At 34.0% G+C, this 25,403-nt stretch overlaps 1 pseudogene; it reads right to left on the bottom strand.

Annotated features, from left to right (window-relative positions):
* The window catches only part of LOC149559643 (plastidial pyruvate kinase 2-like), an 82,396-nt pseudogene that overhangs the window by 36,025 nt on the left and 20,968 nt on the right, over positions 1 to 25,403 (bottom strand).

Genomic DNA, 25,403 nt, shown 5'->3' with positions numbered 1-25,403 from the left:
TAATCCATGTATCATTTTTGCTAACATGAGAGATAAGTGCCATCTCATCTCCTTCTTCATCAGATTCATCTTTCACAACAATATATACCATTTCATCTTCAATGCTATCAGTGTCTTTAGTTGTAAAACAAGATTTCTTACCTTCTTCTTTGTAATTTTTGAATTCCTTCTTGCCTTTGTACTTATTACTTTTCTTTTCATCCTTGTTTTCTCTATTTGGCAATCTTGTAGCAATGTGACCAACTTCTTCACAAGAAAAACAAATTAGAGGAATCTCACCTTTGTACTTTCCTCTTCCTTTGGAATATTTCTTTGCAAGTAGGGCTTTAACAAATTCAAGATCACCGTTAGAACTTTCTTTTTCTTCTTCACTTCTTGATTGATTGGTCTTTGATTTCTTACTCCTTTTTCTTGAGTGAGAGTTTGGCTTCAAATGTAGACTCAATACCTTTGGAGCTAGGAACATAGTTATCACAGTTATCCAACTCAAAAAGTTGTCAATCTTCCAACTAGAGCATCCAGAGTTATATCGCTATTTGGATCACATCTCAACTCTTGAATAACAGACACTCTAATTGCATAGATGGGAAGAAGGGTTTTGAGTATCCTTCTTAATATTATTTTATCATCAATGTCTCCTTCTAATGCTTTGATTGCGCTCACACTTTCTTTGATTCTTTCTACATATTTTGTAATGTTTTTATCTTCTCTCATTTTCATTTGATCAAATTGACCTTTGAGACTTTCAGCTTTAGCTGTTCTTACATTATCATCTCCTCCATGAATGTCTTTTAGTTTGATCCACGTTGCATGAGCTATAGTACAAACTTTCACTTCATCAAATTCAACATAATTAAGAGCCAATGCAATATCAAGATCATCATGATGTTATGATTCTTCTTTTCAGCAATGTCTTCAACTGATAATGTTCTAGTTGGAGTCTTGTATTCAGTATCAAGATACTTAAAACTTGTTGGTGCTGAAAATTGTAGCCCCGATTTTGAGTTCCATTGAGAGACTAAGCCTTATAAATGCCTTTTGATGACTATGTACTTGGTTGTACTTGAAAAGATTATGAGGTGTTTAATGCTTCTAGAACCTTCCATTCAATGTGTTTATGTGTTTCATGAAGTTATTTTGAGATTCTAAGTCATTTGGCAAAGTCCTGTTTTGAGCTAGTGTAATTTTTGCATTTTCACCAAGTGTCAAACAGCAATAGGAGGCCTTGTTTGCATCTGAATATCTCACACCCAAAAATGTTTTGTGATTCACCACTTTGGGAGTGTCTAGTAACCATATCCAAGAACCTATTTTTCAGATCTCAAGTCATTTCGAGTCCGTTTGACTAGGTTTTGAATCCCTCAAAGTTGGTCATTTACTTTTTTCATGCTTTTGGAAGTAATTCTAAATTTTGGGAAGCCCTGTTTGATGTGTTATAAATTCAACCCAATTGATCGAAAAGTTGAAATTCCTTTTGTGTTGCATTTTAGACATCAGAGACTTGTTATGTGTTAAGTTTCAGCTTATGATGAATCAATTTGATTAGTTTTCAAATGCAATTCCAAACACAATTTCTATCTTTTTATTGGTGTCAACAAATGTAGATTGTTTGGTACCCCTGTTTGAGATGTCATAACTTGAGATTTGTGATTGGTAAGATCAAATGAATTGTACCATTGTGTTGTCCACTGAAAATACTCCAAGTGTGTCAATTTTTAAGTCATGACGAATCCATTTGCACACTTTTCTAGGTCTATTCCATTTGTCAAAATATCTTTTTTGCTATTGTTTCAATCTACAATTTCCAAGTAGCCCACTTTGACTGAGCGCCATTTACATCCTGTTAATTGTCATGAGCACAAATAATAGATTCATACTCATGTCATAACAATGAACTAATGCCCCAATTTTTGTTTCCCCAAGTGTTAGTTTACCCAGTTTTCAAGGCCAATTCCATATCCAGTTTATTGTTTTCTGACTTGTTTACTTTTAGGTAATTCTAAGAAGGCAACTTTGAGGACGAATATCTTTTGACTGGAAATTTTTCATATGATGAGATCTGATAGGGTAAAAGTATGCAGAACAAAGAGTCAGTGTGCCAGTTTTCAGATCTTGATCAGGTGTTTGGGTCAATTTTTAAGGTTAGTCAATGGACCTCCTGACATGAAATTCATAGTTTGCAAATTAGTGGTAAAATGGGTTTCAGTTGATTAATTAGTGGTCGAACTTGGTTTTGATTAGTTTAAGGTGATCGATAGATCAGTTTCCACATCAGTTATTCAAAAATGAAATTGTTTTAAATGGACCCACTTTGGGGCCCGACTTATTACATTCGGTTGATAGGTATGTGTATGGTGCAAAATTTGAGAGATCAAAATAGCTATGACTCACTGAATGTTAGATATAAGTATATGCCTCTTTGAATCCAATGGCATGTACATGGAATATGTATGGGGTTGTGGAAGAGCTTATTCAGGAAAATTGAGCATTGAGCTTGAAGCCTAATGTTTAGCAATTCATTCCTCTGATAAAGTCATATGGTAGACAAAAGAAAATGAGTGACAAAGTTGAAGATGCTTTCTTAAGAGTAAGAAATCAAGATAAGTCTTTCCTACCCAATAGGGATTTGGAATGGTATTTCTTCAGTCCTCATGATAGAAAGTATCCAAATGGTTCAAACACAAATAGGGCCACTGAAGCTGGTTATTGGAAAGCAATTGGTAAAGACTATAAACTTAACTCTCACTTGGGTGCGATGGGAATGAAGAAAACCCTAGTTTTTCAAATGGGCCGAGCCCCACAGGGGAAAAGAATAGATAAGGTGATGCATTAATATCGTCTAGATGAGATGCAATGTGTAGGTCTGGTTGGTTTGTAGGATGCTTTTATTTTGTGCCACATTTTTAGGAAAAATGGAATAGAGCACATGAATTGTGAATAGAATGAAGCACAAAAGAGAAATAATATATTGTCTTCTTCAATGAATAATTCCTTTTTTGAAGCCATGCCCTCATTTCACTATGTTCAAGACTAGTCAGAGAAAAAATACTCACAAATCAGGCGCAAGGAAGGTGGCATCCAAGAAAACTTGAAGTTACCCTTGGCAGCTTCATCTAAAAATCTAAATGATAATAATGATTGTAAAGCTCCGCATGATTGGTTGCTAGAATCTAGATTTAGTGATACAAATAAAAATGGAAAGGAAAATTTTGTATTTGAGGGCCCTAGAATCCAGGAAGGCTTTCCTCACCCAATGATAAAAGGATAGAATGTTCCAGGGTATCTTAGCGATTCAAGGTTGAACATGCCAAGAACTCTGACTAGATCTCCTCTATCTAAGAAGCTGAATGATCCCTCTAAAGAAGAAGAAATTATGCAAAAAATTGTAAAAGTTGCACAGGCATCATAGAATTGTAACCCTTATTCATTCTTAGTTGATGATTTTGCTAATAGCCTAATCAGAGAATCTGTACTTGAGAATCATAAGCCCTGTATGGGGATTAATTATGAAATTTTTAAGGTGGAGGAGCTGGATGGATCATGCTGTGAGGACAATTATCTTCAGGAGGGTTCTTTATCTTCAACTTGGAACACTTACCTAGAGATTTTATCTGGTCAAGTTCAAGCAGAGATTGAAGACAATCGGTTACTAGCTTTGCAAAGGGAAAAGATCAATTTATGTAGATTGGCAGTGTTAAGGGAAGGTCCATGCATGAACTTCTTGCTGAAAAAGAGGATGATCCTATGGACTTTTTCATTTGGAATAGTGTTGTAAATAATGTATGTAAAAGCCACCAAGAGTGGAGGTATTCTTTAGTGCAAGAATCTTGCACATCAAAATCCCTAATGCATGTAAAAAGAGGAGGATGACTCATAAAAATAGAGCACTTTCCCATGCTAAGTAGCAGAGAAATTATTGCAAGAGAATTTCCATGGAAGTGAGCAACTCCAACAAAGGAAGAGTGGAAAAGTTTTAAAATAGGGAGCCGTCCATGCATGTTTAAGAGAATCAGCCCACAACTATAAAAGAATAGTAGGGATAGTCAAACCAACAGACCCATGTATTGACAAAGGAGACATGCGTGCAGGAGAACAATAGAAAGCCTTTTTCTTTTGAAGCCTTTAGTCCTAGATACGAGCCATAAAAGACTTATATAGTCTTTAAATAAGAAACTACACAATGCATATGTATCTAAAGCCTCATGTTTTATGTAAAGGTTGAGTTCATGGTGGAACCTGCCTATTGATGATGTCAACTGAAGGTAACCTAAGTGAAATTTTAGACAAAGATGTAAGAATGATGACATGGCGTCCAAACTCAAGATGTGTTTAGATGGCACCACGTGGATGATCCGTCGATCATCGCTATCTCGCTAAGTGAAGATGCTCAAGGGATAACCATAGCAAGGTAGAGATTATGATGTGGCATGTGGTGAAGTGGCACCAATGTGGAGAGGTGAGGTAGTCAAAAAATCTTACCAAAATTTGGTGGTTGCCAAGTCACCACCAGAAAAGTTGAGAAATTTCAACAAGTGACTTGGCGACTTGCCAAAAATTTGAAGAATTTGATAGAATTTGAAGGTGGATCTTGCTTGCATCTAGTGGCCTATCACCAAGTGACAAGTGGCATTGTTGAGCAAATTAGAGCCAGTGCAGGTGTGCCAAGTGATGTTGTTTGATTGGGTAAGGAGATATGAGAAAATTTCTAAAAAATATCCAAATGTGCCTGCACGTCCATTTTGGCATTGAAAAATTTGGTTTCAAATTATAATTTTTCTATAGTTCAAACTAGGGAATATTTTAAATTTTTCAATTTCATTCCTTTATTTATGCAAATTTGTGAATGGGGGCTTGAACTTCAGAAGGCCATAATTTGGGTGATTTTTATCGAAAATAGATGCTCTAATATACAACTGGAACTGGGAGAATCCAAATTTTCCATTTTTGAGGTTAGTTTTTGTGCAAGTCTTCATTAGTATGCTCTATATGTAGATTTTCAATTTCAAGGGCATCCTCAGTAAAAGGGGCTATATTCATTATGAGAACTCATAATCAGTTGGGGAATATATATTGAGTCTTTTGAGGCTAAAATGAATTCAAGAAAAGTTTACATGCTTCTAGAATTCATATTTCAACTGATTTTTGTTGTTGTTGTTGTGAGTTAAAATCAAGCATAAAATCAGTTATTCTTTTCATCAAATATCTAAGATATTTTGTGCTATTGAGGGCCAAATGATGAAGATTTGATTCACCAGTTGAGGGGAGAGATTAGAGAGTTTTTTTTAACCTGTTGATAAGGTTTTCCAAATGGATAGATGTCATTTTTAGATCAGATCCAAGAATGAACTTTTCTCCTATATCTTTCTTCCTTCTTCTCTTTTGCAGGGGGTTGGTAGTTTTCTCTAGGATTAACCACCAGGGTTCCAATGTTTTACTATGAAATCATTTCCTTTAGCATAATTCTCTTGTATGAACAACATTAGGAATGATAATGTAGATAGTTCAAGGTGTTTTCATGTTTTCATTTCATGCACATGGTTGTATTATTTCAAAGAAATTAATAAAAAGAAGAGTAGGTTGAGTTTCGTCTTGAATCTTATCTCCTATCTCAGTGAGCTTCAATGTTTTATGATCTTTGAAAAAAGAGCCTAGATTATAGTTGTAGCCTCTTAAGGTTGTATGTTGTCTTATTGTTGCTCGTAACTCAAGGGGTTATGTAAATGCTTCAGTGAATCAACAGGGTTATAGGTTTATTGAGAAGGATATCATGTAAGAATGACGTTTGGATTGAGCACAAATGTTTATTTACAAGGTAAATAGATATATCATATATCTGAATATATACAGAAGTGTCAGATATCCATATGTGTGTGATTGATTCATGGAATTGCCCAATGGATTAGGCACTGATTAGCTACAGGATTATTAAGTCTTACTATTGCATATGTGAGGGTTTGTTGAATTCAACATTATTAATCAAACATGTTTTACCCTTTCATGTTGAAGGACCTAAATGTAATGCCCTCACTCAACTTTTGAGATTCATAGATCTGCATTTAGCTACTATAAATCTATGTCATTTCATATTTTCATCTACTTAATAGATTCAAGGATATGTTTTTGCACTAGTATGGTATTAATTGAATCTGAGGTCTACCCACCCAGGTTTAGCAGAGCCTGAAGTGGAAGAAGGGTCATGACTTATAGTTGACCTGGTGTCTGAAATGGCATGTTGAAAATGGGAGTTAGCTACCCCTAGATGTGTCATATTCTCATTGGGATAATTGAAATCCCTGAAGAATTTTTAAACAGCAACAAAATGGTGACTCTGCTAGGGAGATAAGATGGTAATTGATTTTGTTAAAAGGACAAGAATCTCTAGTGTAAGTTGAATATTTCAGTCCTACTCTTAGTTGGGTTTTGCCCATCCAAGTCACCAACAAAATGGTGACTCTATCAGAGACTGTATTGAATCAGAATGATAGACAAACCTTGAGTTCTAAAAAAAGGATTCAATACAATAGGAAGATGTGCATTAAAAAGTTTCAGTAGTAAGTTCTTTGATGTTCTTTCAAGTTTTCTTACTCCAAATCATGCACCCTAGTGAAGTTTTATCCATTTGCAATAATAGTTTTGAGGTTGAATGCAGATTGTGTTGTTCTTAAGTTTCATTTTCAATCAGTTCAACCGGTTCTTGTTTTCAAAGTGCTGTTATAATTTCAAAGTCAGAATTGTTTAACAATGGTTTCTCTCTTTTATGTTTTTGAAGATTTTCAAAGTTCTACAAATTGAAAGTCCAATTCAAATGTGTCATGTTATAAATTATATGTTTTAAATCTTTCTCACAAGTGTGAGTGGTGACTCTCTAAAGGATATTTGTACTAGTGTAGAATTGTTATGTATAAATGCTTTCAAAGAGTTTTTAGTTAAATCGGATAGATTTGAAAGTTACGTGAAGTTTCAAGCAAGAAGAGAGATGTATATAAGTTCTTGACTAATGAATTTTAAAGTGTTGTTTGACCTGTTGTCATAAGAATTTTTGTATTAAAAATGAATCAAATCAGTGATTTAATTTAGTTCTCCTCAAGGAGATGGCGAATCTATAATGGTTTCATATGTGGGGTGAAGAAGTTCATGTCAGCACTAGTGCCAAGTTAGCAGATCAGAGGTTTCAAACAACAACACATAAAGGTATTTCAATTTTCATGTATTTGTCTTTCATGAAAGATTGAATGAGTGAAATGGTTCTCCATCAAGTGAATTTTAGCACTAAGAGGAAGAGAATGATTTTATATATTTTTAACATTTCACTAGATCATTTTCAGCTTGTTCTGATAAGTTTGTGAAGTGTATAGTTTGAAGTGATTCATTGGTAGAAGGGTGTAGATTTGGTGCAAATTACAAATCTGGATATGGGTGAATGAGGTTCAAGTTTTTTAGAGGATGTTAAGATTCACTTCATCTAGTATGTAGCATGTCAGTAAAGTTTCTAGACTTATTTCTACCAAGAAGTATATACCATTATGTTTTGATGGTATTCATGGTTTCCTGAATGACATTCCTAATGATGTTAGAAAAAGTTTCCCTAAGTTTAGTGGGAACCATCTTGTTTCAGCTAGTCATCATGTTGAGTTGTTCAGTGAATTGATGGGTGACTATGAGATTTCTCATGAAGATGTTCACATGAAGTTATTTGTTCAAACCTTAGAAGGTGATGCTAGAGACTGGTTTTCTTTCCTACCAGCGTGTTCCATTTTATCTTGGGGTGAGTTGCATTCTGCCTTCATGGAGCAATTTGGAGAAAGGGTAAACATATTTGATTCTTATGATAAGTTTTTGAGGATTCACATTGAGAGTGATGAACTTGTTCCTCAATTTAACATTAGATTTGCAAGAGTTTTGAATGAAATCCTTGAGAGTTATAGACCTAATGATCAAATGTGTTTAGATATTTACTTTGATGCATTTGAAAAGAAAATGAATTATCTACTAAGGGATAAGGAACCATAGACATTATATTAGGCTTTTATGACCGCTAGGGATATTGAGAATAATATGAAGTATGGATTGATTAGAGGTCATTTTGCTATGAATGATTGCCAGTATAATGGTCATGAAAGAAGAGTAGAACATAGTGTGGACACTTCGGTTTCAAATAATTATAATGTCAACACCCCTACTGCAGGTTTTAATCAAATTGAAAATTTAAATTAGAATGTGTGTATAAGGAAGATTAGTCCAATTGCAAATAGAAATACACATGTTTATGATGCTATAGCAGTGAGTAATATTTCATGCATTGATCAGGTTTAGCATTATGTTGATTTTACAGATCAAAAATTAGCTACAGCAGTAAGTTCTTCTCATGATAATTATATGTATGATGATGTAACTAACATCTCAAAATTTGAAGTTGTTGAACCTAGATCTTAGTTTTGTGCAAGTGAGAAGGTTGAAAGTTATCTCTCTGATCATGAACTTAATGTTTCTGATCCGAGATGTAATGGAGAGATAACACAGGATGAAGAATGTAAGTTACACTCATCTCAATCACAGTCAGAAGAACTAAGCTCATATGTTGATAATGTTTCAGTAGTAGAAGGTAAGATGGATTTTCTTGATCAGTAAGATAGGAAAGAAATAAATTATCTTATTGAGAGATTGCATCATGTTGAGAATGTTATTAAATCTGAATTTGAAAGACAATCATATCAATGTGAGTATGATGAAGTTAAAAGTCATCTTTCAAGTGATAATGAAGTTGTTGATCCATTGTATTGTGAAGAAGCCTCATGTGAAGATGATGATGAGAGTTGTTGCTCGAGTCAAGAAGAGGACATTGTTAGCATATGTTCATCTTCACATGAATTTGATGCTAGTTTGGAAGAAGAAAGAAATGACAGGAGTGAGTATTCTTATGTCAATAAAGGTATGAGTTTTATTTCTAAATCTGAAAGTGAATTTCCAGTTCAGAGTTATACAAGTCAGCTAGATGTTGAAAGCTGTGAAGATTTGTCTACACAATACGAGGATAAAGAGTTGTTTATAAGAATGGATTACCTAATTGTGTAGATGAATTTCTTGAGAATGAATGTAGTGATGATCAGTATATGAATGATTCTAAGGTTAATGCATTAGCACCTATTACTAAGATAAATAATGATAGGTCTGCAAGACATTTGAATCACCTACATGAAGACAATGAAAGTAACTTTGATTTATATTCTACATGCTTTGTTGATGTAGTAGAAAGTGAGTCCACATCTAGTTCCAATTTTTCTTCACATGCTGAAAGTTTTCGTGAAGACAAGATGGGTAATGGTTTTAAAGTATATATTAATGCTCTATATGATGAAAATCCTGAGGATGATCAGCCCATTTTTTGTCATAATGTTCAAAGAGGATCACTACATGGAGTTATCAAACCGTTGTTTGAAGAAGACATGGAAGCTTCAAATTTAGTGGATAATGAGTTTAATGATGATACTTTATCATACTACTGTAATAAGTTAGATTATTCTTCTTCCAGTATGATAGTGAAGATAATGATGTTGCATCTGATGAGATGGATGACAAGGTGTTTGATGAAGTAATTATTGAAAATTAGTGTGCACCTTGTAAAGATTTTTATGATGAGCTTTCTAATGTGAGGACTAATTTGTTTTCTGATTGTGAAGAACCATTTGAAGATCACGGATTAGTTTCAAATTATGATATTGATGACATGTGTGAATACCAGTTAGATTGTTCTTCAGAGTGCCATCTGGATATGCATAAGGAAATACAATTTCAAGGTGTGTGTGATCATTTTCCCTATGTTGAATATGAAGCCTTCATATTTGAGAATGATAGCATGCATGATTTGTCTAATAAAGAAGAGTTTCAATTTTAGTCTGATATGTTTAAACATGCTTATTAGTATTTTCATAATGAGCAAACTGTTGAGAATGAAGCAAGTTTTTATATGCATTATGGAAGTAAGAATGAAGATTTAGTTTTACTAAGTGTTGAGTTTCAAGATGTGTATCTGATTGGTGAAACTGATATGAATGATAATTTCAGTTTATCTCATACAAGCTCAGATGAGAATCAGGTTTATGATAGAGGTAAACAATTTTGTTCAAGATCAGTGGCCTGGGGCCATCATTTCTACATAGTTTTAGTGGTAGTTTCTTCCTTTCAATAAAGCTATTCGAATTTTTTTTCCTATCAGGTGTGTGGTCTGCTTCTTGTAGAGATCTAAATCCTTTCCATGCCCGCAAGGGACATGCATCCCCAGAAAAAGCCACTGTTGGTCACTAGTACATTTGAGGTCATTTTTTGACCATTACTAGCCAAAATTTTGACCCAAATTTTGACCAAATCTTGACGAAGTTCGACCAACCCATTGGTCGATAATTTTTTGGTCAAAATTTTGACCAACCTACTAGTTGGTCAAAATTTTGACCAATTCTTGGTCGAAAACTACAAAGTGTTGGTCAAAATTTTGACCAATGATTGGTCAAAAACATCCAAGCATTGGTCAAAATTTTGACCAATGTTTGGTAGAAAATTGCCAAGCATTGGTCAAAATTTTGACCAATGATTGGTCAAAAACATCCAGGCATTGGTCAAAATTTTGACCAATGCTTGATAGAAAATTACCAAGCATTGGTCAAAATTTTTTTTAGGCCTACAATTGTTGAGGTCCACTTCAACAATGGCCCTTCTTTTGAGATTGTTGTCGAAAACCTTTCTAATGAGATAATGTGTTATGAGCTCTTAATTAGTGGGATGGAACATGAATCCAGGAGGTAGTTGTGCATCACCCATATCATGACTATAACTAAAGTTAAGAGCCTCTATTATTGAATTCTCTTCCCTATTTCCCATAGCAAAGGAAATGAATATGCGTAATAGGGAAGAGAATTCAATAATAGAGGCTCTTAAATTTAGTTACAATCATGATATGGATGATGCACAACTACCTCCTGGATTCATGTTCCATCCCACTGATGAAGAGCTCATAACACATTATCTCATTAGAAAGGTTTTAGACAAAAATTTCACAAGTAGGGCCCTTGCTAAAGTGGACCACCTCAGGGAGGGTTCAATTCCCTCCTTTATTATTCACTATGCGTATAATCCCACACACCCATTTGATCTTGAATGATGATATGTACTAAATGCTGAGTGTTTATGCTGAATGCTCCAAAACCATCCATTTCATGCCTTCAACTGTACACAATGTGTTTCTAGTTTCTTTCTACTCACATGCCCATTTCATTTCATATGATCATCTAAAAATTGTGTCACTCTAAGCTCTCAATTGTTTCCTCTTGATTGATCATCTCATAATTTTTGAATGAGAGCTTTGGGATAAGCTATAGGCATCCATCAAAGCATAAAGGATATTGTCAGACGGTGTAGATGAAGTAGTAGCATTTTCCTTGGGAGACATGCTTGCAAAATGGAAGCATAGATAAGTGATGTGAACTATTTGACAACATTCCTGAATGTAATATGGTCATCAAAAGCCATGGTTGTTGGATATGCACAAAATAGATATATTGAGAGAATATATTTGTTTAAGTTGCAACTGCCCTGGTATACATGCATGCAAAATGTGTAATCATAGGTAAGGTGTTTGAACTATTTTATTGATTGCCTCCATGAAATGTCATCTAATGGAAAGCCAATAATGTAGGATATGCATATTGATTTTTTGAATATATCTAGATGATGTAGTGACATTCTTGTTACTGCAACCAATGCCACATATGTATAAAACTGGGATTCCAACTCTTGTTGAGGTTGTAAATTATGTTGAACATAGTCTCAAGCCATAATATTTTTCTATCTACCAAAATTAGAAAGAGAATCATTCAAACTTGTGCAAGCTCTTTGTATTTTCTTTGATATGATATTTAGGAAAAGGATGAGAAACAAAACTCTAAATAAGCAGGCAAGCTCTCCATGTGCTCTACACCCCACCAGTAAATCTACTCTAATAAAAGAGGCAATCAAAAACTAGTTCACTTTGCATTTGTAACCTTGGGCAGGCTCTTAGCAACATGCTTGCATTGAACCTTTGATGTAAAGGACAAATAGACAAGCTCATAAGCCTCAGGAAGGCTTTCTTAGATAAGAAGTTTCTGAGTAGACACAAATCTTCAATAATAATGCTATTGCAATTTTCTTGTTTAAATCCAAACAAAGTTGTATTATCTTGGGCAGAGGAGACTACTGTCATTTGTGGTTAAGGATCCTTTACATCACTGGAATCACATGCAAACTAGATGTGACATTGTAGCAAGAAAACTCTAATAAGAGCTAGGAGCTTGCCTAGTCATTAGGGCTCGAGACTAGACACTGCATGACACATTTGTAGGTATTTGAGTCTGAAGTGTCACTAGCACAAAATCAAACTAAAAAGGAAACTTGGTGAATAAAACTAAATAAAAATAGTCCTCTTGAGTAAATATCAACATTTTATGAACAATACCATTACAGTGCACTATACTTGGTACAAATATATTGTTGGCTTAGTCCCATGAAATAATTCCAGTTCCTAGGTACGTCAATATGCCTACTTATCCAGGTATATCATTTTCTTACGGATAAAGGACAATCTACTGAAAAAGAAAATACCACTTTTTAAAAATTCACATAAGTATAAACCCATTCATCTCTGAAGGTAATGCTCTTACTACCATTTCACCCTTAGTAAATTTTTTGCAAGTTTCCAAGCGATGATAGTTATAGCATTAGCAGGGAAAGATCTCACTAATGTAGGCCCCAAGCCAACATATAATCCTCTAAAACCAATTTCTCTATAAATCTGCCAAACATAGAATTTGGAAATGGTTTCATGTTCATTAATATGAGCACTTATTGCTTTTAAATTCATCTATTGGTTATCTAAGACTACTTAGTAGAATAGATCCTAGACAAAAAGACAAAAGCTAAGTCCCGTGGTATTTGAATATTTAAATTTTAATCTTTTAATTGGAACATTCTATATACCCACTATAAAATAAGCATGGAAACAATTGGTGTTAGCATCATGAATGATAATTTTTTTATCTAGAACACAAGAAAACATGCAAATAAATGAATTAACCCAATTCAATAATCCAACCATCAATCCTAATAGATATCCTAATTGTTGTCATAAGAATCCAATAGCTTTGTAAAAGCCTAGTCAAAATCTTTATTAAAAATTAATTTAAAAACATTTTTTCTAGAGTAGAGTCCATGTAAAAATGAAATTTTATGTCCTACCATCCTGATTGTGTGTATAGGATTTCTGTTGGCATTAATATTTCGAGTTGCTGGAATATGGGTTTTTGCAACATCGAGAGGCAAAATAGCTGACCAAAACTGCAAAGTGAATTACAAGTTTTGTTGGACACATTTGATCTACAAAAACTAAGTTTAAATACTTAAATTGAAATTCCAACATTAAGGTTAGATACCTCAATTTCTGCAAGCCCACTAGAGACAACTCCAACTCCTGCTTCTATAAAAACTTTAGAAGAATAGTTGACAAATTGAGAAGACTGGGAATTCATTTGGGGATTCACCTTATCATGCATACTAATAAGTGAAAGCATATGATAACGATTCAATTCATAAGTACTGAAGAAAACTACATTTCCAATAGACTCCCTAAAAAATGTAGTTAGCCCACCATGAAACAAACCTTGTACCTAGAAAATTATGCACCAATGAACAACCTAATAGTATCTTGTATAATGAAGGATACCACATGAAGTATTTATATTGCATTTCTACAACTACATACCAAATAGTAACAATAATTTAACACCTTACCCTTTCATTTCAAAGAGTTTGCAATGCACATTCTAGAGGCCCAACATATATCTACTGATGCTTTTTCAGTTGCCTATTGTTAGTCTCCTGAACTTGCAATCTACACTGAAAAATAACAAATAGTCAATGGTATGGAGTCTAGAGTTCAATTTATATACATAAAATAGATATAGAGTCTAGTTCTTGTTACCTTTATCAACTCTACTGGGCATAGTACAAAACTTATTAATGCTCCACCAAAAGTCGTAGAAGGAACAACATTGTGATTTGATAAGTGATTCATTCTACCATACTTAGACATAAGTAAATTGAACACATTGTCCAAAAATGAATACAAGACAGTATAGAATAGTTGGTGATAGAAACTCATACAATCTCAACCCCGTGTTTATCAGCATGTGTAGCAAACACCATCACGCTACTAAGAATTATAGATGTTAGAGGAGCAGCTGCTGATATCCAGAAGAGCTTAGGATTTTTCTTACTTTGTCAGATCAACCCACAAGAATGAAAAAATAGATCAACACCATATCAAACATCAGTCATTCCATGTTGTTTCTTCTTGTCGTTATGAAGGCTAGGTATTATATGGAGAGAAAAATGAAAGAAAATCTTGAAGTTATGTCATAATACTGACAATTTGACAAGTGATGAGTGGAAAAGAGAGAAAGCATATTCCAAGCACTATGGTCTCCCACCTCCACTGCACATCGATACAATTACAAGAAGACAATAACAATAAGTTGGAAATATAATTTATTCAAGAACAAATTCTTTACTCCATATGTATTCAAATCACGAGGTTGCCGATTCATTGCATATAAACATACCTTGTGAGTTTGTCCCAATACTGATCTCATGGTAGACACTATGTCTGTCTCTATAGTAAAATGTTGAAGACCAAGAATGCCTTTTAGCTGTTGGAGAGAAACAACAATGGCTACTCCAACCATGAAACCCATGATAGTTGCATATGATAGAAAGTCTATAATGAATCCCAACTTGTAGTAGAATCATAAATGATGTGACACATACTATTAGTGACCAAAACCAGCTGTTTGGCTCTACTGAAAAAGATTCTAGTGTTGTCCATGAACTTTAAATAGTTATATAAATTAGTATGACTTTCTCATGCCATCCCAAATAAGCAGAATTACATAACTAAAAATAGAAATATGGGACTTGTTAAAACCATTGAATTACATGAGTTTTTAGTGCAAGTCTCCCACTCAATTATATACAGTCACATGTATCTTCTCTATAAAAGAAGAGTCCTATGAAGGACAAACATTGAGAGGCTTGCATAGTGACATTATTGCATTATTAGAAATGTAAATCATCAACCTAAAAATGCCCATGCTTGCTTGAAAAATCCCAACAAAGAATGTTGCAGTTAGGGCCAAGTGCAAAGCCAGTTGAGGATTTTGTCTTGGGGAGACCTCCTTGGCAATCAATGATCCTATAAGAAGTGACACAATCACCAGTGATCTATAAGATGGTTTATAGCCTCTTCCAAATCACCTGAGAAACTCTGAGATTAGAAAAAATGCAAAAGGCAATCTATGTGATACCCTTCCAGAAATAATATATGATAGCCACTCTACGAATTCTATTAGCAAAGAGTTTATACCATTTGACATTGCCTCCATTGCTTTGCCCTTGGCTGCTTGGGTAGAATCTCATTTCTCTTCAGTTACTTCAATAGAGTGATTTCCCATCTGTCAGTAACTACATATATTAATTAAGGAGTTGATGTTAACAGCATCAATCATGCAGAAGCTCCAAAAGAAATACTAACTCAGACTCAGAATGTACTATGACATACATATTTTAGTTTTACCATGATTGGCAATGGACCATGATTTTTGAGCAATTGTGGGCAATCCATCGAACCATGGTTCCAGAATTATGACCCCTACTCTATGTTCTCCCTTTCAACTCATAAAAAAAACTACCCAACCTGTTGCTCTACTTATAAGAAAAATCAGCATGAAAATTATAAGAAATGGGCCTAGAAGATTCATGTCTATATATACACCATGTTTTGTGCAATCATTTTTCTTAACATGACATTCTAGAGAGACTACACTATGATTAAATAAGAGAGAAGGACCCTATTTTTACACCATGATGTTCTACTAGTGTTGACCAATTTTTAGGGTCTCTATGGTTTCCAGTTTCACAAGTGTTCCTCTATTCTTGGACAACTTCAATTACATTTTTAATGGGTTTTGTCAATGGTTACCATGTTTCCTTGTTGAACTCTCATGTACATGCAAAGTGCTATCCAATACTATTGTTATAAATCTAGGAACTGTTGCTGGTGATGAGAAAATCACATTCAAAATGTTGTTGAACTATAAGATAATCTAGTTAGAAAAACAATTTAGTTCCAACATGTCATAGTTCAACTCAATGTCACCAAAATATATGTGATATCAACTTTCTCTAGCTCCTCAAAAAGAGGAATAGAAATCCTACAAAATAAATGAATTAATTACTAGTGTCTTCTGTTAACCATTATGTCTTCTCTAGAGAGTAAATCAGTCTTGTCTTAGTTAAATATAAAGATGATTGTTTGCTTGTCTAGGCTGTAACAAGGAAGTTGTAGTGGTCTTATCTCTAATGATGGTTAGGAATCTTATTGAGATGCATCATCTTTCCTAAAAGAGAAATTTGTAAAGTTTAAAATGTATTTTTGTGTTTTACTTTTTGGTACCACTTTAGTCCTTAGGCATGGCAAGTGATTAGAGAATACATAAAACATTAGTGTCAACCCTAAAAACCCATTGGATGCTTAACTTCAATTGAAGCATACCTTCTTTTTATAAGCTTCTGCCTTGGGAAGTGTAAGATCATCAACTACATATTTATTTACCCCCCAGTAAATTATACAAATGCCAAGCCCCAAAACCACCACAATACTCATCATTCCCTTCAAGGAGACTACCCAACCATCCACACTAGGTCCTAGGTTCTTTTGAAGATTCAAAAAGTACCTCACAGTTTGCCTTGAAAAAATCAGAGCTATGTTGGCTCCCAGGCCAAAAAGAGGGTAAAACTGCTTTGCCTCATCCACGGTTGTAATCTGTAATCAATAAAAGTAAAATAAATGATCTTTAGACCTTAACATTTCAGTTATACTCATTTTCATCTGATAAATTATGCAGAGTCATTCTAGTCAAATCACAATTACCACAAGACAACACTATAGAAACAAGCACTCCACTATTTATTTGCAATATTGACAAAGCCTTGGACAAGGTCTCTTCAGCATCATCAGAGAATGGCATGTATATTGGTTTTATACCTCAATATAGAGCAAGCCTCTATTTTTCCCTTTCTTTGTACCCACAGAACAATATGATCAACAAATTTAGTCAAAGCAATGCCTAACTTGCAAATCAAGAAATTGCATAGATTAAAGAGAGCAAGAAAGATTTAAAAAATACAAACAATAAGCTTTGCATGAAAATCATTTGTAAAAATAACTTGATTACAAGATGATTAGCATAAAACTGTAGTGCAAGATAATGGCCAAGATGCATACTGATTTGTAAAGGCAAATAATGGCTAATAATGGCTAAGTAAAGTAGCCATAAACCCAGTCCTAGTAAACACCACGATTGAGGTTCCAAGAGTGTTCGACATCATCGTTGCATGGAAAGAAAACATCTCACTCATATGTCTCTAGAAAATTGAAATTCCTTAAGCAGGTGAGCATCATTTTGCTCTCAAATAAAAGCTTGAGTTTATCATTCAGAGGCTATACACATTTTTAAGAAAATAATGTCAATTATAAATGTCTTTTTCCAATCTTGAAAGCACGACCAAGGTTAGTAGGAGGTGCTTCTTTCAATGTAGTCGGTTCAATGTGTAATGCAATAGTATGCATGACATTTACAGCTTGACAGAAGCAACATGGAGAAATGAAACTCATTCAATATCTTCTTGAACTATGCCTTCCAAATAAAGAAATCCAAAACTTCAATTTTGTCAAAAGAAATACATACTTTCCATGTGTTGTTTCTCATGAGAGCATGATAGCATCTACACCTTCTCGTACAACAATAGCAATGTCTAAAACCTCTACTCAAGTTGGCATTAGGTGAATTATCATACTTTCCAACATGTTTGTCCATTATCATTCTGGTAGAGTTATTATGCAATAGTGTTAAAGAGATTTATGTTACAACTATCCATATTCAGTGATCTCAAAATTAACAAGAAAAAATTAATATTTCAAAACTCATGGTGTGCAGTTTTTGTTTACTTTCATTTGTTCAAACTCTATGCAATTAGGATGGCTTTAAAAGTTTAAAAAATCAATTATTTCTCTTATGATAGAAGATGGGGGGTGGGCATGGAGAGGAGGGATTTTTCCACATTTTTGAGTTGTCATTATGTTGCTCACTTTTTCCCTACTAGTATCCTAACAAATTGAAAAATATCTTTATCATTTTCTATACTGAGAAATTACAAAGAAAGACGTTTGCTAATCTGGACCAAATTATTGATTATTAAAGCTTCAGACAAATCTTTAGCTAACCTTCACATCATGAATCAAACCACAAGGATCTAAAGAACCAAAAGAATTTATATATTATATAAAATATTCTTCTTCCTTCATAAGAATGGTTGCAAACATAGAATTCAAGAAATGAAGTTCATTGATATGTGTAAAATTTTAACTGATGATAAAAAACTCTATAAAATTACCCAGAGTAAAGGAACTTCCTCGATAGGAAGCTCTGATCCAAGATCCACTTGAGCTACCATAGCCTAAAGAAGAGGAAGGAAGAGAAAACTGTTAGAATCCTAAACAACATACAAATACCATAAAAAAATCAATACATGCATAACTTGAATGAGTGTGGCTAAAAATGAAGGTGGCTATGACCATCGTATGTAAGTAGTGTGTAAATACTTGTCATAAATAAACTAAATGAAAGAAAACATTCAATAATGTCCAAGGGACCACTAGCATATAAATATCAAAAAATCTCCAGTGAAGTACTTTCATAAAATTATAAGCTTACACAACTATCTAGATCAACAATTTTTATCCATTTATGAACTTTTTAATAAACTTGTGCAAAACGTTTACCCTTGGACTAGCAATAACCTTATGTTTAAAGAAACTAAAAATTCAGGAACAAAGCTGAAAGTGTTCTCAAAGCAAGCAGCTTATGCTATTGAAAGAATAGAAATTAAGTCTTCTTAAGTAAACTTGTGGGAGTCATGATACTTGTGCTTCTTTATTGCTTTTTAAGGATAGCATTTTTAGAAGCTCTCATCACCATCATATCACCAATCCCTTTGCCAAGAAATAACCTTATGGTTAGAAGAAACTAAGAATTTAGCAAAAAAAGCCAAAAGTGTTCTCAAAGCCAGCAACTTATGCTATTGAAAGAATAGAAATTAAGTCTTAGGTCACAAGAAGTTACAGATTCGAACTAGGCTTAAATTTAAACCTTTACTATATTTGACTATATTCACTCGGATCTGAAATAAATCATATTATATATGATAGTGTACTCTAAAACCATTTTAGATTTAATAAAGATTATAATCAATACAAAGTTAGGAAATGTAAAATGTAAACAAGTAAATCTATTCATGGATGTATGTCAAGATGCGCTTGTGTATGTGTGTGTGCATGTGTGATTGTGTGTGTGTGTGTGTGTGTGTGTGTGTGAGAGAGAGAGAGAGAGAGAGAGAGAGAGAGAGAGAGAGAGAGAGAGAGAGAGAGAGAGAGAGAGAGAGAGAGAGAGAGAGAGAGAGAGAGTATGCATTCCTTTGTATATTGTAGGCTGTAGCAGATAGAAGAAAAGGGAATAGAAATAGAGGAACAAGGATCTAAGAAATTTTTTATTCTGGAGAATCAACTGAAGCACTAGCATTCAAGATGGATGCTTTTGCAGGACAAAGACACACAACTTATATTCACCACTACAGGTCACTTACACAATATCTGGGTGCTCCAACCCTATATGGCCATAAAAAATGGACACTTGCATTAAAGAATGGTGCCCTTCCCTCTGCAAATCAAAAAACTAGACACATGTACTAGAGAATGGAGATCCTATAGACTGAGAACACAAACTATTTTGTGAAAACCCTACTCTAAGACAATTCTACACTTTGACACTGTTGTTTCGACAAATAGTGGAGCCATGAATACTAAGAGATGCATGATCATTCATAGTTTCTTTAGATTGACATATAAAATACTATATGGGCTCTGGACATCTGGAAAGCTAAATATTTACCTGAATAGGGACAAAAGAAAAGGGTGTTGTTGCTTGGGAGACTGTCTTGGTCAGTCCTCTAGGTGGTATCTTTCAACCTCAACTGAGTTGATTGAATATTTGGGTGTGTGAGATATCCTAGAGACTAGCCAAATACTGTTAAGTGGTGTTTACGAGAGACAAAACAAAAAATCTTGGATACCAAGTTCAAGGGAAGGTAAAAATTAACAAAACAAGTGTTGCATGTAGCATTAGTCCCTACTTGTGGCAAGCTCAGCGGTAAAGATGGAATAGATGTTTGTGGTTAGTACAGAGCTCTAGTTGGCACATGATAGAGGAAGAATAGAGTAGGAGATTTAGAGATTTAGTTCATAGTCAAATGCATGGAAGTACTAAAATAGAGTGACACAAAGTTGAAGAAGGAACTAATGAGAACCATTAATCAGCAGCAGTTAACATTCCCTTACAACTCTGCAGAGCTAGATTCTTTGGAGAGATTGAGAAATATTTGTTGAGAGCTGTTGCCACACAATTCCTAGCATGTGAAGGTATTCTAGCGAAACTTAAGAGAAAATTATATTCTATAAGAAATGAGAAAAGCTTCACTATTAATTCTAATCCACTCTTATAGAGGAAGTCACTCATTGTTCACCTATGAGCTACAATATGAGACTCGATTCTCCAATTGAGTTTACCCTAGGCGAAGCTTTTCCTTGGCACTTCTTGATGTTGCTAATGTTTTGCATGTAGAGGGTTGGAATTTTTTATCAAAACTGAAGCAGATGACTAGTTTTGAAACATATGATTTCGATCCAAGTTGCAAGAATTTATAGAGCAGAACATATTTATAGAAAACACGTATAGAAACATCCTTTTCAGAAAATTGTGAGGCTATGGCAATGGATGACTTACCTAAAATGTTGTAGATGGAAAGGTTGAAGAAATGTTGGGAGCATGAATAGTCTACAGAAAACAAAAACATGTAAGATCCTTAGTGAGTTTTATCAAATAAAAAATATATAGAAAAAGTATCAAGAAAATAACGTTGTCATGATTAAAAAGAATGCGAGCCAACCATCAACACAAGAACTAAATTTCAAAGAAGTAATCGAACAAAATGGAAGCACCTAGATGTTGTACCCTTCTAGTATTTATCCAAGGCTATGAAAATCTTCCATAATGTGTTTACATTTTACATACTCATAATTTGTATCTATTGGAACAAATTGACCAATGTGTAGAGCTCCAATTGTGGAGGTGGTCAGAGCCTACTGTGTGTTGTGAATATGGGCCTATTTGAGATGGGGTGATAATAAAGGAGCATCTTCACCTATAATTTTCTCTCTCCCTTCTTAGTGGAGGAACATTGCCACATATTTCATACCTTAGATGACTTTTGGATTGCTATTTGAATATTTTGTGTGAATTGATGTGGCAGTGGACACCTAAATTCTTTATGTTGGTTAATATTATGTATAGATTCATGTAAAGGTAATAATGTGGACAAGTAAAACCATTCTTTTGTAATCTATTCTTGGCTGATCTGCAGATATTAGTGATATAATAGTTGATTAACCTTGTTGTTGCTACTTCTGAAATGGTTGTTGCCATTTCTCATCCAATGCACTACTTTCGGTGCCTTAATATCAACAAACACGCATACTAAGGAACATTGGATACAAAATAGTGAAATATGTAATGATCAAAAACTTATTTGAATCTCAAATTTTACACTAATATGTTTGAACAACAAATTTCCATATCAAGCTGGCAACTTTCATGGTCAAATTTATATATAACATGAAACTGAAAATTGGTGGAAAAAAAAACAATGCATAGGATAAAGAAAAGAATTTTCTAGACATCCACAAGTGATAAATGGGGAAACAAAAATGCATGCAGTTACTAAAGAAAAGAAGTCGAGAAAATTATTGAATAGGGAAAAGCATAAGCTAGAACATACAACCAAGTGGCTCTATTAAAAAACAACACAAACACCTGTTGACTCTAAATCATTTAGGGAGAGTATCCAATTAAAACAAAACAATTTAGTGGAAACTGTTTTACTGTGTATAAAATTTAAAAGTGGATAGAGGCATTAGCTATGCCTCTAATAAGAGTGATTGTATGAGCATCAAAATAATACTAGAAAAGTGCATAAGAGGAAAGTAAGACTTAAGGCCGATTTGGAATAGTCTACAGGGGAATCCTTGTGGATGGCCAAAGAGAATAGAGAGTGTTGCGAAGAACACTTTTTATCTGAGCTATATATGGATGAGGACTGTTGGTTCTCTGACTGTAGCTGCATTGTGCATTTTTGTTGTTATTTTCTCTTTCCAAGTGCATCTCCTAACTCTGTTTGTCCAAAAGATATCAAAGATGATGAGAATGGTCTACCTTCTCCACCACTTGATGGGGGTTCCAACATTGATATGCACCTTTGATATTTTTAGTACATGTCTTAATACAAATTATCAAGTTCAGTAGCTATGTTTCTTGTGCCTACATGAGAGTCCTTGTACATTTAATATTTGATAAGACTTCATAGAATCATAAGACAAGTAAAGAGAGTTATAAATTAGATTTTTTGTGTTGGCTCAGGATATGATCTCTCTAGAACTAGTTTGCCAAATTCAATTTTTCTTTTTTCTTATTAAATGTGTAGACTTCAAAAATATTAGCCAGGATTGTTATTGAATAAATAAATGTACTATTTTCTGGGAAGTATATAATAGCCTGGGGATGAATTACATGTTTTTAAACATGTATAGAATGTTGTCTTTTCATAAAGGCACAAATGACATTAATAGAATGTATGATTTCAAATTGGGCCAACTATATAGATTAGTGACAGAACTTACCGAGTATGAAGCTATGACAAACAATTCAAAATTTGCCACATATAGCCCACTGCGTGAAAGAAGAGATCTGTAATGCCTCCACAAATGGTAGATATAATCTGCACAACAATAAAAGTTCACCAATATTTAGTTCTGCTACTAGCAATTTAAAAAATTTGATTTAAATTAGAAATGTAATGGGAACCTAACAGATGGTGAATCATTAAAGTAAGCTTGATTTGGTAAATTGAACATATCATGGTTTGAAAAGGATAAAGAGGATGAAGAAAATAATGTTGTACATGGGCATAAACACTCACAAGAAAATAGACACGTAAAGGAACAAAGGTAGGTTTGAAATTTATCCATTGATTACGGTCTATACATATGATCAAATCTTTAATCTAGGTTATTATGTAGACCAAGGATAACCACAAGCGTCTATTAAAATGATGCAATTTTTCAATAAAATCTGAGCAATTTTAAAAAATTTAATTATTTTTTTCATTTTTTGAAAAAATAGTTGTGAAGCCTCTACAATTTTGAAAGGTTTTGGAAAGCAAGATCGAGGGTTTTTCAGCCCTTTTTTGCCTACAAATCACTGCTTTTCATGAAGAGGCTTTTGTGAAGGAAGAAAAAGTCATTTTTGGTTAGCTATGCATCTATTCTCCTGTGCGATAGTTCTTGTGACACCTCATGATCATTCTGAACATTTTTGTGAGCCATTTTTTACTTGCATTTATTCTGCCCAAACCCATAGAAGTTTTTTTTCCAAGATTTAGTGTCCTCTATACTTGCTTCAATGAAGGATGGGAAGGATGGAATGCCCCATCTCAGGTCTCAAGTGTGATGGGTTTTGTTTGGCCTTGCTTGATTTACCATTCAATTAATAACATGGAGTCATAATATGAGAACAATGGTGTTTAGACAAGATTAGAGAACTGTGCAATGAGCTTTTAGAGACGTTCTCTATTTTTGCCCTATTTTAACCCCATGAACAAAATCCTTTTCCTTGAGATGAAAGGGAAAGAAGGTGTTGAGTATAAGATACACTATGCTATGAGTGAAAGCTCTGCACAAATGCCATATGTTTCATGATATCAGCCATGGTTGCTATAACAATGGATGCATTGATTTAGAGGCTATGGTCTAGATAAAACATAGACACGGTTAGATGATGAAACATAAGAAATAGACAGAAATAAATTGATCCCTAACAGACAAAGTAAGAGAAGAAGACCACATAAATCGATGGTGTGAAAAAATATTTTAGAGAATGAACCCTGAGCGAGCTCCTAAAAACTAGGGAAAATATGAAAATTTCTACTGTAACTCATGTGAGACTGCAAACGAACAAATAAAAATAATTCAGTAAACTAACCATAGATGAGAATTGCAAGAACTACGCTAGGCTTTGGCAGTTATGATCTAGAAAAAAGAAAAAAGAAAAAATCTGATACCATTAAATGGAAGAAGTAAAGGGTGTGTCGCTGTAAGCCCAAATCAATGACGCCCATTTCTAGAAAATGAGCACAGGCCACGACAATGAAGGGACCCAGGTCGAAGAAGTAATTGCAGTGAAACATGCACAAGGGAAATCTTGTAGGCTGTGCATATGATAGGTAGAAGGTGGGTTTTCATTTTAGTGGATTTTATAGAAACAAAATTTAAAAGACTACTAGGAAAGTCATCCGGAACCAACAGAAATAGAGGGAAAATCGAACTAGAAAATAATGGTAAATGAAAATGCACAACAAAGGAGGATTTTAGTGGGATTGTTTTAACATTCGCTCCAGTCCCGAGGCAACTAATAATTGAAAAGTGCAATGAAAACATTAGTCCCCGCCTATGGGTGGCAGGGACTAACAATAAGATCATTGTTTCTTAATTGTTGAAATCTAACTTGTAAGACAATGTTTTTTAGCTTTTAAAACCTAGCTTGTATCTTATGTATTCAAAATCTGTCATCTCATACCCAAACAAAAGGTGACAAGATGGAATCAAAGCTAGAATGAACCTAAAGCTAACCCTAAATTCTTCTCAAGGTAGCATTGACAAAAATTATGACAAATAGAAGATCTTTTCCCATGCATGGTATGTCAACTGCACAAAAATACCCATAGCCCTTGCACGCCACAACATCTCTGTTAGGAACTGGAAAATTGCATTTGCTCTCATAGAAAAATGTTTCTTGATAGTTCACAACTTCTAAGCCCTTTGTTGTCAAGCTAAAAGATGGAGAGGACAAAGATAACAAAGGCATAATTTATGAGATTGAACTAATGTCAAATTTATGAATTGCAATAGTAGAATCTGAAGAGAATTCCATCTTTAAATACATACACTAAAATTTTTTAAGCATAAGATACCAACAAGTCTTGCATGGGAATGTACCTAGTACAATCAATTATGAGAAGTTGTGATGACATAAAAATGCCCATTAGAAGCAAAAAATCTTAGAATGAGGAAGATGTCAAGATTTTCATAGTTGAGAGTT

This window comes from Cupressus sempervirens, chromosome 4 (assembly GCF_028749045.1).
Source record: "Cupressus sempervirens isolate cs-2001-9-10 chromosome 4, ASM2874904v1, whole genome shotgun sequence".
Classification (NCBI taxonomy): Eukaryota; Viridiplantae; Streptophyta; class Pinopsida; order Cupressales; family Cupressaceae; genus Cupressus; species Cupressus sempervirens.
Note: the sequence above shows the minus strand (reverse complement) of the source record. Positions and strands in the feature narration are given on the sequence as shown.